The sequence below is a fragment of the Cryptomeria japonica genome, chromosome 7, assembly GCF_030272615.1.
Source record: "Cryptomeria japonica chromosome 7, Sugi_1.0, whole genome shotgun sequence".
In the NCBI taxonomy this organism is placed as follows: domain Eukaryota; kingdom Viridiplantae; phylum Streptophyta; class Pinopsida; order Cupressales; family Cupressaceae; genus Cryptomeria; species Cryptomeria japonica.
In genome coordinates, this window is record NC_081411.1 from 168,247,605 (window position 1) to 168,263,152 (window position 15,548).

At 39.7% G+C, this 15,548-nt stretch overlaps 1 protein-coding gene across 2 annotated transcripts in view; it reads left to right on the forward strand.

Annotated features, from left to right (window-relative positions):
- LOC131068796 (alpha,alpha-trehalose-phosphate synthase [UDP-forming] 1) overlaps positions 1 to 15,548 on the forward strand; it is a 202,900-nt gene that overhangs the window by 10,228 nt on the left and 177,124 nt on the right. The gene's annotated exons all lie outside the window — the stretch shown is intronic.

The following is a 15,548-nucleotide window of genomic DNA, read 5'->3' on the forward strand; positions in this document are numbered from 1 at the left end:
TTTAACGTCTTGACGATGTGAAAAGGTCCAGAGAGGTGCATTTTATCAAATGAATATAACTTGAAGCGTCGCCCAGGGGATCACATAGGATAGCAAGTCCGGCCTGAGTGAGGTCCTGATCCTGAAATTTGGCTAAGTCTGGAATGCCCTGATCCTGAATTTGACTAAGTCTGGAAACTGAAAAAACCTCCAAAAACTAGATTTTGCAATATAACTCCTGGAGGTCTGAAACCACTCTCAAACATCCTGAAAGTATATATGGAATATAACTTAAAGTATAAGAAAGAAGAAACATAGAAGGAAATGTCACTTATACTTAAATGTTATATTCCATTAAAATTGTCCTGATTGAGAGTGCGAAAAGTCAAATTTCGCTCGTGTCCTTCTCCAAGGGTCCACAGCGAAAAAGCGCTCCTGTCCCTCTCCAAGGGACCAAGGCGAATCGCTCGTGTCCCTCACCAAGGGACCAGAGCGAAAATGATTAGTTGAGCCATTCCTGACCTTGTTCGGACGAATCGAGACATCAAAGGCATGGTGAAGGACGAAATGAGCATGATAGAGCATCCAGACTTGATCAAAACAATAAAATGCTTAAGTTCGCTCCTGTCCCTCAGGAAGGGACCAGAGCGATTTTTGTTATAGATGATTTTCTCGCCAAGTTACGACCAATTCCAAGGCATGGATGAATGGAAGGACGCATTATGAACCCGTTGAATATAAATCTGGAAGCTAGCAAAGTGAAGTGAAGCATACAAAGCCAAGATCGCTCCTGTCCCTCTCCAAGGGACCAGGGCGATATGATGATTATATTGCCGTCCCTCCAAGATCAGGACACTCCAAGGCGAAGAACAAGGTACCAAGGACGTTTCGAAGCATCTCCATCAAGCACAAAGTTACAAGGATCGCCACATTGAGGGATTTGCTCTAAAATATCCTAATTCGCTCCTGTCCCTCAGGAAGGGACCAGAGCGAAATTTCCATAAAGACCAAGATTTTGAAAGTTTAACAAGTATCAAGCCACCAAGAGGAATCAAGGGACGTCATTTCACGCATTGAAGGTAATGGCAAGTTGAAGAACGCAAGGACAAGCTTAAAAACTTGAAGTTCGCTCCTGTCCCTCAGGAAGGGACCAGAGCGATATTGATTATATTGGCCAAGTCTCTCAAAATTTACGTCAAGCCAAGGTTTTGCAAGATGGTAAAAGGTCTAAGGCGTCTTTTGAAGGTGATATACCAAAGTGTTGAACGTTAAAATGCTACCAATTTGCACAAAGAGCCTATATCGCTCCTGTCCTTTGGACAAGGACCAAAGCGATTTTTACTAAAACACTCATGTTCCGTCAAAACCAAGACAAGGCAAAGATAGGCATGGTCAAGGACGTCCTTTGGAAGACAATGAATGAAGAACAAAGATCAAAAGTTTGCAAATTTGAGCCAGGACACTAGGATCGCTCCTGTCCCTCAGGAAGGGACCAGGGCGATATTACATCCAAAGGCACTCATTCACACATGCAAGTCAATCTAACTCAAAGGACCCAGCTAAAATGGCGATTTGGACGTAAGGATGAAGACCTTGGACGTAAAAATTGCAAGAATCATGACCAAATTGATGGATCGCTCCTGTCCCTCAGTCAGGGACCAGGGCGATGAGTCGGCCTAAGGTCAATATGAAGGTGAGCGCCTATAAAGGAAGGTGTTTATTTCATTTTCACATCATCATTTATCATCTCTCATATGCAACTTGGAGAAGGCAAAAGAGGAGCGAATTTCATACAAAGGAAGGGCGAAATTATCATTCAAGAAGAGGAGCGAATTCAATCAAAGGTGGTGCGAAACTACTATCCAAAGGAGAGGCGAACTTGAAGTTTCTATTTGAGCGAAGTTGCCTAGGACGTCAAAGACATATCAAAGATGGCGAAATTTGCTAACTTGAAGAGGAGATCACGTCCAAGACTTGAAGGGTGGCGAAGTTGATAAGAGGAACATTCTTTTGAAGATCACATCAAGACTATCGAATTTTGATTTTTGCCTAGGCAAATTCCTCATTTTGCATTCTAGAGTTAGCTCTCTAGTGAGGCGTCAAATGGAGGTCTCTTCAAGGAAAATCAAGCCGGATCAAGGACGGTCTTCGCCAGGACGGTCTTCGCCAGGACGATCAAGCCAAGACATGGGCGACCTCTTTCAATCCAGCGTTCCAAGGCGAGGTACATCGTCATCCTGCACATCAAGGACAAAAGGAGTTAGAACAAGAGTTAATTAAAGATAGCCTCTCAACGACATCAAATTGAATATCTAGCAAGCTTCAAGTGTCAGATGAGGTGGCGTCCTAGTCATCATTTCTCCAATCAGTGAAGTCCATCTCAGCATGTCCAGATTCAATGTACTTAACTCATGGAAGGTGGCACAAACTCCGATGTACCTACCCCGGCTATCCATTGGTCGATTTTTCTAAAAGGGACATGTGTCCAAGCAATACAATTTTATCATTGGTCAAGCATTAAATGTTATGTAATGGTTGTAACAAACCCTAATTAGGGTTTTCATTGTAAAATCTTGGCCATTGATCTTGAATTGATCTAAGCCATCAAATTGTATTGTGGGCACTATATAAGCCCAGGCATTTCATTTTGTAAGGGTTAATTTTAGATGATTAGAGAGAGTTGTAAATAGTTGGAAGAGTTAGAATATAGTTGATAGAATAGCAATTAGAGTAGAATAGGAGGACAAGGCAAGAAATTGTTGCCATTGATTGTAAACAAACTCCATTTTCATTGAAGTAATGGTGAAATATGTCGTTTTCTTGCAATTTGCATGGTTTCTTGTTGAAGTCTTCAATCTTAGATGGTAGATAATTAGATGAATGGAGGAAATGTGATTGATTGATGGTGGAATTCGTACATCCATACTACTAGCAGTTTGTTGATTGCAGACTTGCCTTGCGTAGTCAACTGGAATCATTCAGCCTAAGCTCAATTTCAATTTGTTGCCTCTTCATTGATATGCATCAACTTGGATGGTATCTACGCCTGCGGTGATAATTTGAACATCATAAAGCTCCCCTTAGAAGATTGCACTAGTCTTGTGTAGATGTTCCATTGATGTCAAAACAAGATCTAGTTAGAGTTTCATCAAAAATCAATCATTGCTCCTACATTCTTAGTATTAGGATTAGATCCTCTCTTCGCCCTTATCCTTTTTCCATTTTTTTTTTTAATCTAAGTTAGTCAGAGCCTGTGTCCAGCAAAGCAGATCGGAAGTTCAATGTAAGTCCCCTTGTGATTCCAGCAAATCACATCATACCACTGGAGCTTGTCCACACGTAGAGACCCTACATCAAAGAACCTTGGAGTCTACCTAACTGATCCTTTATGCGAATCTTCAGCAGTTAGAGACTATTTTCTCAAGAGAGGATAAGATGCCTATTGGTATTTTATTCTGTGTATGATTGTGTATAAAATACACGTCAACAGGACCTCACATCTGTGGATGTTCTTTCATCATCATTGAGGGAAGGCTCCTCGTGTCTCATCTTTTAATAGGTAAAAGTGACGTTCATTTCTCTTAGCTTATTAACATACTCGTCCACCCTTTCCCTGGAGTAATCATTCACTTCTCTCATAAGCACATTCAAATCCACCACCTCTAGCTGCATCTAATCAGGCAATAGGATAGGTTTGTTATTTTCAATTTCATATCACGGATGAATGTGATCACTATCATCAACTATTTGATTTGGAATGGAGAAGAGCTCACATTTTCTCATAAAATCCACTGACATTCGGGACCACATTCTCTTCCTTACTGCGTGCTCATCCATGAGATTAGCCCAGTAATCCTCAATGTCAATCTTATGTATGAACCTTTCTCCCTTGATCTTGACAATGTTCTTGAATGGATCAAATCGATCCCTGCTCTTATAAGTCCCAAGGCGATTGAACTCAAGTTCTCCAAAAACTGAACTAGCTGCAGTTGCTTTGTGGCACACCTCCAAAGTCTTCCCTAATGCAATAGGGAGAGTTATCCCTGTTTTGTGCTTCTCCTTTTGGATAAAATCAAATTCCAAAAGTTGTCTCACCACCTCAAGTATGATCATCCTGTCTGTCGGATACTTAGGAAGTTTGTAAGGTTTGGATTTGAATAAATATTGTCAAATGTATACAATATTACAAAACTCATGGAATAAAAAATGCATGTCATCATATGATCATCATCAAATGTTTCATACAAATACCAAAGGTAAATATAACTACAAGCCTATGGCTCAGAGGAGCTTGCACGGCAGCACCCTCCGGCCCTGGCCCCCTGCGAAGGCGTCTAAGGTAGGTCCTGGATGATTGGACAGACATGGCCGCTCCCCGTGACACCATGCCATGCTCACCAACATCAGGAACATCTGTGTCACTATTTGCCTCTGAATCTCCAGTCTGTGCTCGTGCTCTCTGCTCCTCCTTTGCCATGGCTACAATCTCAGCCTCTATATCTACCTGGTCGATCCAATCAGTGTTAGACTCGGAGGTTAAATTTTCCCTACTTCTATCGATGCAGTTTCCCCCCATATTTTTCGACGGGGGTTTGGGGGCAATGCCCCCAAGGTGGGGTCAAGGGCCATGAGGCCAAAAAAACTTATTATTTAATAAAGGCGTCGAGTGTTATTTTTCTATTGGCTGACATGTTGTAACCCTAATTTTTCTCATTCTCAGGCGGAGGTTGTAGTGAACAAAGACGAGACCATTCATTTAAAAAAAACTTTTTAAAATGTTTTTTTTTTGTCATTTTACTTAAGCTAGGCAGTAGCCAAGTTTGGGGCTCAAGACTCGTCGAGTTTGGCGAGTTTGAGCCAAACTCGCCAACACGGCGAGTCTGGCGATTTTTACTCGCCAGACGAGCCAAACTCGCCAACACGGCGAGTCTGGCGATTTTTACTCGCCAGACTCGGACGAGTTTGAGTCCGAGCCCCTAGGACTCGCCGAGCATGACTCGTACTCGAACTCGCCGAGTCCAGGCGAGTTTGGGCGAGTCCCATTTCTATGCTTGAAACGTCCTTAGAAGATTGCATTGAGTTCGTGTCAAATTGTTCAGTTTGATGGTGAGACCTTGCCCAATAGGATTCCATAAAGTCATTCACTCATCTTCTTACATTCTAGGTCCTAGCATAGATTTCTTAAACCCTACCTCTTTTGCTCTTTTTTTTCTTCCCAATTAAGTAGATAAGACTTAAGTTCCAGCAAATCAAGCACTCAAGCATTTGAATGTAAGTCCCCTTGTGATTCCAGCATAATCACATCAAACCAACTAAGCTTATCCACAAGTAGAGATCCTACATACGGAACCTTGGAGTCTTTCTTGGATGAACCTTAAGCGAATCTTCAGCATCCAAAAGATTTTGATCAAGAGAGGATAAGATACTTGTGGTATTTTATTGTGCTTGCATGTGCGTAAAAAACACATCAACAGGAACGAACTTCCCCAAGGTGAGTTATGTGGACAAAAATGACGAAGTGAACATGATTTTAATGTCCAGATGACACATGTTTTTCCCCAAGATGGTTTTTTCTGGACAATGTAAGGAAAATGGTGAATTTTAAGTGTCCATATGGGGGTCGTTTTTCCCCAAATGCCAATTGTGATGAGTTATGGTGAAATTTAATAAAAGTGAAAGATTTTAAATGCAAATGGGCCCAAACTTAATTGTTTTTGTCCCAACCAACATGGATCGATTTTCCCCAGCTGGCTTAAATTTAATAAAAGTGAAAGATTTTAAATGCAAATGGGCCCAAACTTAATTGTTTTTGCCTTGTTGCAAATTATTTAATGCCCAACAATAATTATTTAATGATGAAAATATTAACTCAAGGCAGATAGACTTTCCCCGAGGCAGTTATGAAGGCAAAGTTTTATCCCACATTGCTTGTGTGGTGAAATATCAAGGTGAAAACTAGTATAAGTTGCCCTAGCTAGCATTAAAAAAATAATATAAGTGTTGATTGTGACACTCAAGTGGCTGATGGGAGGCAAGTTGGAGGCTACAGCTGGGCGAATTTGTCTAAGTGTCAACTTGACACTATTGTTGAGAAGGGGACTTGCAGTTGAAGGGGCGATTTTGCCCATTTATGCCTAGATGTCACCATTGGAGGAAGAGTTGCAGCAAGTTGGGTGGCTGATTGAGCCACACATTGGGCGATTTGAAGGTGGCACCATTATTGGAAAGCCATGATTTTGCATGTGACTGGGAACTTCAGACTTTTGGGGCATTTCTTGATTAGCTTGCTTGGCACCATGGCTGGAAATCATGACAATTTTATCTAAGTGTTTGCTGGCCACCATCGGTTGGGAGTTTGATCACCATTTTTGGGCACCATTGCTGGTTGTTGACTGAACATATATATTTCCAGATCTGAAAACTACATTTCCAGCTTGGGCAATATTGTTTGGACAACTTTTTTTGAGAGTTTGGGGGCATTTTGTGTGGACACCATTGCTTGTGTAAGTCTGAAACTCCATTTTTTGAGTTGTCTTCAGACTGAAACCTTACTTCCAACCACATTTTAGTGCCCAGATTTGACCATATCAGAGTTTTGGAAGGTAAAACAATTCAAATGCAAGCATGTGACATGGCTGTGACTATTCCCAGTCACTAATTTTTATTATTTGCAGGTTGTCTTCAGGCTTTTGGAGGCCATTTTCAGACTTTGGGAGGTATATTCAGACATTGTTCTCAGAAAATCAGACCATTGCACACCTTTTTCCAAGTGTTTTCAGACTTGTGGTATACCTTTGTACCTCATTTTTATCATTTTCTGAGTATAACAGCTTGTCTTCAAACTGTGATCAGACCTTATACAAGTCTGAAAATGAGGGTTTTCGACCCTATTTTGATCAAATCTCATGTTACTTTCAGAATTTGTAATGAATATTGTTAGAATTTCTGATTTTTAGACCCTAAAATTGACAAATCATTAAAAAAATCAGAACTTGGACAATTCTGAAAATTATTTATTCCACGATATTTAACTTCGAGCTTCATGCAGGTACCATGTCTGAGGCAGGGATCACTGCGAAGGAGCAATTGAGGATAGTACAAGAAGGTTTCAATCTGGACTCCCAGCTATCATCTCGATGGAAGAAAATTTTTGACACAAACATGGAATTTCTAGATATGGAGCAGATGTGGCAGAGGATGTTCGGATTGAAGAATCAACTCCCTTCTACCTTTTCTGCCAATATCATGAAGAGTGGCATTTATCAAGCTATTGGCTTTCCACCATCCATACAATACAGTGAACTTGTTGTGGAATGTGCCAAGAACTATGATCTGATTACCCAAATGATCCGATCACTGAAGAGGATTGTGCTTGCATACCTTGCTGAAGATGCAATTGTGGAAGTGTTTGGAATCCCCAAGAGTGCGAACATGCGAGAAAGAACTAAAGATGAATATGAAGCTAAGTTTTAGAAGAAGGCGAAAGCATGCATGACAGTTGTAAACAAAGAGTGGATTGTTGAGCCTTGGCATCATCATTCTAAGATGCCAAAGGGGCTCCTACGTACGGACTTTAAAGATGAATACAATGACCTAGTATTCTTGCTCAATTGAGTGATGGGGCCACCTCAGGGAGCCTTGGTTGAAGGATGGATGTATTATTTTATTCAAGATATATCAAAAGGAATAGTGATTAATTGGGCCAAGATTATTAGTGATAATCTCGTCTTCCAGTTAAGAAATGTGGAGAAGACCAAGAGTTCAACATGACTTCTTACCTTGTATTCTTACTTGCTAGATTTGTTGTATACAAAGGACTCATATACAAAGGTGAAGTCGGGAACGGGCTAGGACAATACCGAGTTTATGAGTGTTATCCACAACTTCATATGCACAAAATTGAAGACTATAAGAGGGTGAATGATGCTTTCACCATGTATATCACAAGGCTACTACAGGGTGAGATCCACAAACGGTTATCCAAGGAGGCAACACAACTTATTGAGAAATACGGATCGTGGTTCATATAGTTTCCTATCTTCACATTCTTACGGATTCAAGAATCTATGTTTGTTGTTTTCTTCAGCTACAATTTGCGTTTATGCTTATGTGATTGATGTATACTTGTGTATGTAATCAAATGAGCCGATTTTGATGATGTTATTGTCTTTAAGGCGTATTCAATAAAGGGTGTCTGAAACAAGTTTTAAATCTTTAAAAATCTCTAAATTTCTTTAGTTTTTCACTTTCCCGAGTCCAGCCGAGTCTGGAGCCGAGTCCCAAGTCCGAGTCCGAGTCAGCCTTGCCGAGTCCGAGCCGAGTCCAAGTCTTGTTTCTTTGGTTTCAAGGATGCTCGATCAATACCATCAAACATCGATAACCATTCAAGTTAATGCATAAGCAATGAATGTAGAACGATTCGAAGTTAAGCTCATATCATTCCAGTTGACCACACAAGGCGCACTTACAAGCAACAGGAGGCTAGTGGTATGGATTGAGCGGATTCCACATGAATACATTCAACAACTTCTTCCATTCAATTTAATTATTTACCATCTAACATGAAGATCCAACAAGAAATATGCACATTGTAAGGAAACAACACACTTCATCATAACTTCAATGAAAATGGAGTTCATTTACAACTTAGGCAACAATTTCTGCCTTCTCTTCTTTCTCTACTTTAACTTCTATTCTATTCTCTTAAGACTACCTACTAACTATTAACTCACTATCAGCTATTAGCTATTCGCTATTAACTATTAACCTTTACAAATGAAGAGCCAGAGCCTTATATAGTGCTCTCAATACAGTTCAATGGCTCAGATCCATTTGAAATCAATGGCTGAGATTTTACAGTGAAAACCCTAATTAGGGTTTGTTACAACAAAGTCAGTTCGGCCAATGAGAAAATTACATTCCATGAGGTGTGGACCAATAGATATCAAGGGTAGGTGCCTTGGAGTTTGTGCCATCAGTGGTGGGTCAGGTACATTGAACTTGGATGTGTTGATGCGGACTTCATTGACTAGAGGAATGGTGACTGGAATGCCATTTGGGATGCCACTTCACTCTTGCACTTTGTAGGCTTGAGTTGATTCATCATGAAGGAATATCTCTTGATACTCAACATTATCTAGCTTCAGCGATGATGACGATGATCTTTAACTTTTGTTAACTCTTCAGAAACTATCTGTTCTTGAATGTCTTAGAATGAACTTTTGATGTCATCTTTGCATCCTTCTTTCGGAATTCCTTCTCTTGTGACTTCTTTCGTGTTGTTGTAGAATCATGTCTTCACGCAAGTGAATGCTTCTTCTTTGATCTCCTTATTTCTTTCTTCATTTCCTGCAAAACAAACAAGCAAGTATCATATACACTTAATATGTAAACTTAATAAGATCATACAAAGAGAATTCGCCCTTAAAGGCCCCTCTACATGAAGTTCGCTCAAATGTGTTTGAGGGTGAAGTTGTTGACTTCGCTTTCTTTTCCAAATGTATGAAGTAAAACTTCGCCTCACTTCTTTAATTCATGAAGTTGAATTTTGCTTATTTCTTAATGCGTGAAGTAATAATTTCACTCCTCCTTAGCAATTCTTGAATTTCATTTGAAGCTTGCAGCTATTGAGGTTATCAATTTCGCTCATCAACACCAATTCATGAAGCAAGAAACTTCGCTCATCTCTTTTGATATATGAAGTTCACTCTTCTCACTCAATGTATGAAGTTGATATATTTCACTTCCAAGATTGCTTCATTTTGTTATGTTATGAACTTCGCTTCAAAGTGTTTGAACATGAAGTTGTGAAATTACGTTTTGAAATGCAAACTTGTGAAGGAAGGAACTTTGTTGTATAATGGTGAAACATGAACATCGCTCTCCTCTTCTCGAACATGAAGTAAGTCATATCACTCTTCTTCTCTAAAACATGAAGTTGGAAATCGCTCACCTTCCTCAATGCATGAAGTAAGTATTTCGCTCTCTCTTTATAATGCATGAAGTTAACATTCCGCTCTCTTCTTCCCGAACATGAAGTTGGGCATCGCTCATCTATCCCTGAACATGAAGTATATATTTCGCTCAGCTTCCTCAATGCATGAAGCAATTTTATCGCTGATATCACTTCAGACATAAAGCAGACTGATTGCTCATATCTTCTCCAACATGAAGTAGACTATATCGCTGTCTTCGCCATGAAGTAGACTATATCGCTGTCTTTGCTTGATACGTGAAGTTGGGCATTGCTCATCTCTCCCCGAACATGAAGTATATATTTCGCTCAGCTTCCTCAATGCATGAAGCAAGTTTATTGCTGAACTTCCTCAATGGATGAAGCATATATTTCGCTCAGCTTCCTCAATGCATGAAGTAGATGATATCGGTCCTTACCTTTGAAACCTGAAGTATGTTGATCGCTCACATCTCTTAATACCCGAAGCTGAATTATATCACTCATATGCCTTGATACATGAAATGAATCTCATCATGGCATGTGCTGGGGTATTACGATCCAAAGGATGATCATGTGGCTCTTTTCCTTTTCAAAATATGCCTTAAAACCTTTTTCATTTCAAAATTGTGGTGGGGCCCATGCAATGATAGAAAACACTCTAAATTCCCAAGCCAAAAGTTAGTGGGTCCCAAGTAATATATAGCATGGCAGGGAAGTAAAAACCACTTTAAATCTCCAAACTAAAACTCGGTGGTCCCAGCAAGGAAGGTTCTTAAAAATCTTATTTGATTCTTCATTTTTAAGTGTGCGGGGCCCAAAAGGATGATAAGAGGAATGATGGATGAAGAAATGTGAGGTGTTGAGGAAAGGCCACGGGTGAAAGGGAAGAAGAGGATGTTGGTGGAAAGGGAGACATAGGGGGTATGGATGCGGGAGATAGGGGATACGTGGGGGGAGGTAGATGGAGGATGTGGGAGGTATAAGGGGGTGCTGCGGTAGATAGTAAAAAGGGTAAAGGGGAGGTATGGGTGACATTGGGAGTTATAAGGGGCAAGAAAAAAAGGGTAAGGGGTAGGGTGGTAGGCTAGGATAGAAATAGGATATGGGTAGGCTAGGATGGGGGTAGGTGATAAAGTGGAAAGGTGTGGATAGTGAATGGGTAGGTTAATGGGTGTGAGGTAGAGGTAAGCTTAGGGAAAGGTGGGAAAGAGTGAGTTATGGGTTAGGAAAATGGGGGTGTTGGGGGAATAAAGGTAGATGAGGATAAATAATTGGGTAGGGAGGTTAGGATGGGTTTAGGATAGGTGAGTTTAGGGGAATAAAGGTAGTAGAGGAGGAGGGTTAGGTAGGCGAGTTAGGAGTAAGTTAGAATGTAGGATGGAAGGGTAGTGGATGAGTATGTTGGGATGGGAGGAGGGTTAGGTAGGTGAGGGTATAGGTGAAGGTAGGTGAAGGTGGGGGTGAGGTAAAAGGGTAAGCAATGAAAGAAGATGGAGGGATAAGGGATGTGGAAGGAGATAGAAGTGGTAGTGGAGGTTAAGGTAAAGGAAAATCAGAGGGATGAGTGATGGAGAGGTGGAATGGAAATGGGTGTGGTCAAGTTTGGGCACCCATTGGTAGTGCTGGGAGAAATGGAAGGGATTATGCCTTGGTTGGGCAAAGGGAATGTTAAACCTCACTTCATCTCAAAGAGATAGACTTGGCCAACTCTCGAGCAACTATGAACAAAAGGTTAATAGCAAAGACTCGACAACTACCAACAATTAAACTAAGACCACTAACCTAGAAAGCGAAAAAGAGGGGGTCTCCATTTGCAATGGGGCGATGTGTGAATACCTCACAACAACTCCCTATCTGGATACTTTATCCTCATCAATTTCATCAAATTTTTCCATAAATTGGTCTTGGGTAAAAACGACCCCCATCTAGACAAGGAATTTTCCTCACATAAAACTTTGTCACACTTCACTTTTGATCCTAGGGGAAATTTACACCTCATCGTAACAAATTTCAACACTTGTTCAAATTTTCGAGCCTGCCAGTGGAAAAACGTGGTCCATCAGGACTCAACTCAGGACACTTGGGCAAATAGTGGGGAAAATCAGGCTCCATCGGGACATAGTCGTGAAACTTAAGGGAAAAACGTCCTTCATCAGGACAAACTGATTTATAGCCTCAATTTCATGTTTTCCATTTGGACTTTGATGATTTTCACACCAAAAAATGTCCAAACCTATCAAATTTCATCGTTATGCATCGGGACATTCATCATTTTGATTGGATTTTGAGCGGGAAAATTGGAATCTATCGGGACAATGTGCAATTTTGACTTAATCTACATACTAGGAGCAAGGAAATGACCCCTAAAGGAACTCTTTGATGCTCAAGCACAAAATATCACTGACTTACAACACAGGCATATTTATGCTCAAATTTAAGACTTGTTGCAACCTCAAGATAAAATTTAGGATCTTACTACAATTTTGACATTTTTACACGTTTGATCCTATTCAAAATTCAAAACCCTAATGGTACCTTGGGCATGATCATTTCAAAACTAAGACTCGAGCATTGAAAGCTCAAAATTGGTCACCTGACTGCCAAAACCCTAAACTAACACGACGCATAAAGCAAGAAAGAGGGGGTCTCCGTTTGCAATGGGGCAATGTGTGAAAAGGTCACAATAGGCTTCCATGTAAATCTTGTGCATTGTCTTTATTGGGCATCTCTTTTCATTCCTTTCAGTTTTCAGATTGAAACTTATTAAAAGTTTAAGTTGTTTAAGATTTAATTTTGTTAAGGATTGAAGTTTTATTTACCACTGATTCATGCCCCCCCTCTCAGTAGTAAACCTGTGTTCTACACTATCTCGGTGATCAAGCACTGACACTTCTAGCATAATGTCCAACAGTTACAAGAAGGCCTCCACCACTAAGATGGTGGCCACCTCGATCATGATTGGTGGTCTTCAGAACAAGATGGTAGACAATAATGCGATACTTTGCATATTACACACATCCAATGCAAAATGGATATGTTCATATCCATACATGTACGTTATCAACATACGTGTGTGGGTATGAATATATCCCTCAACACATCAATCAATAAAAATGCCTATGGAGGCAACAAGGAATATATAACTATATAACTATACACACACACACTCACACACTCGTATCCAAGAATCAATAAAAGAGATACAATTAACAAGATAATCACTACATCAAGAAAATAGACTTAGAGCAAGGATACCTGACTACCTGACGGTACAAGGGTGACAAGATGACTCTAGGTCAATATCAATAAGGTGGCATAAACCTTACTCTACGAAGGTCGAGATGCTCAAAGTATACGTCCGATTAACTAGACCTAGGACTCATTGACAATGTTCTTTTCTAATATTTGTGACCCTCTCCTTGATGATACTCTCCCTCCCTCCTGAGGGTGTTGTGGTTTCTGCAAACACTTGGTCACATTAAAATTCAGTTAGTCACATCTTAACCGGTTTGTCAATTTCATAAAATATTGCTAATTAAATAACTTCATCAATCCTTTCCTTTAGATAACAACTTCATTCATAGAAGAAAAAAACAATGTCATTGATTAGCTAGAACAAAGCATAATAAGCATTTTTCCAAAATCAAGAAAGAGGGATCTAACAGTTATTTTTTGAAGGTTCATGTCTTGTCCTTCAATGACCATTGTTTGTTAACATAGGAAATTGTCTTAATGGTAATCATTAATGGCATCGCACCCCTCTAGATAATTGCCGTCCATTGTGATGTCTTAGTTATAATTAATAAGGACCGATGCTATGTTGGTTTGACTAACAGATCATATAATCGGACTTCCTCTTATGGTAACATTGATATGGATTGCTTAATGCCTTCATCGATTCTTCCTTGGCAAGCTATATGAATTTCTTGGCAATATATATTACTCTTTTAGAAGCATCGCTAATAACCTTGCACAATTGGATCTGGAATTACTAATTAGGATATCCGATGTTGTCACTTATTTTATTGCTTTACGAATTTCTTGCTTTATGTTATAATCATCCTTTGATGATCGAACTGATAAAGCTTCCTCTCAAATCGATAATAATGGGTAGATGAGTATGATGATTGTTTGACCATGTTACTTGCTATCTCCATTTGCTTTTCTTTGTACGATGGATGCTATAGTGGTGATATTTTACTATGATAAACAATCCCACACAATCAAACTTATAATCTAATCTTCACTTGATGTTTTATGAAGATCCTTTGAGAAATGACTATAATGTTTGTTTAGATAAGGACATCTTAGATAATTTCATCGAGTAATTTAGAAGTAGATTTTATTGAGTCAAGCTTTGTATTGATGACATTTTGTTTTTGAGTTGTGGCTTTGAATGTAGCTTGGATCTTTATTTCTTAAAAGTGTGTGTTGTATTCTTTCAATTCTTGTTTGCTCTAAATATCTGGTCTCTGTTTAGCTGGAGTGAAGGTGTCATTTGTGTGTTTTAATTAGTAGTTTCTTTCATTCAATATCACAAAATATCATTTGCAAGACACTGTCTTTAACAGTCTAGTGCATGCATTAGAGGCAAAAACATAGGCAGGCAGCTGTTTTTTTTAATGCAAAACTCCCTCCATAAATCTCGTATGGTGTGCATATTTCTAGATCTTGTTTGTAGTGTTAGTCTAGGCACAGTTTAGCTCATTTTAGTGTTTTAATTTGTCTCTTTTGGAGGAAAATTTCTATTCAAATTAGCAAAGGAAGCTTCTTGAAGTCTAAAATTACTCCCAATACCTAGAGCAACAAACAAGTTTACAGCTATTTGTTGAGACATGGACCAGCTAGGACTCGAACCTAGGACCTTCCATAACGCTGTTGGAGTACTCTACCACTGAGCTACTGGCCCCTCTTGGACCAGTCCATCGTCGGTCCGGGTGTGGCTTATTTCCAACACCAACACCCCCCCTTAAGCCTTACCTCTCGTGTGCTTGGGGCTCCTAGTCTGGACCTGGCTCTGATACCATGTTGAGACATGGACCAGCTAGGACTCGAACCTAGGACCTTCCATACGCTGCTGGAGTGCTCTACCACTGAGCTACTGGCCCCTCTTGGACAAGTTCATCGTCGGTCCGGGTGTGGCTTATTTCCAACACCAACACTATTCTCACCACACACAATCATCTGGGGCTTATCTTTTTGATCTTGGAGGTTGAGGACAAGACCTGAAGGTACTCATCTTACAACAAGGTTGTTTTGATATGATATTTGCAACAAAATAATATGAATTAAAAGACAATTGCTCAAGACTGGCTAAAGAAAACACCAACAAATCTGCATCAACATGATAGGATTCAACAAAACTAATCCTTACAATGCAACTATAGTGTAAGATTCAATGAAAGTAAATAGCTCAAAACCACAAAAAGTAAGATGCCAATATGAAAGATGACTAATAGAAAGATCCAACACCAAACCTTTATGATAATTCATTTATCAAAAGCTTATACAAAAACACAATGATTCAACATGAATGTTTGAACTTTGAATGACAACCTCTGTAACATAAGTTTGAATCAACTATCATTTAGAGTTTTGTGCTAAAAGTACTTAC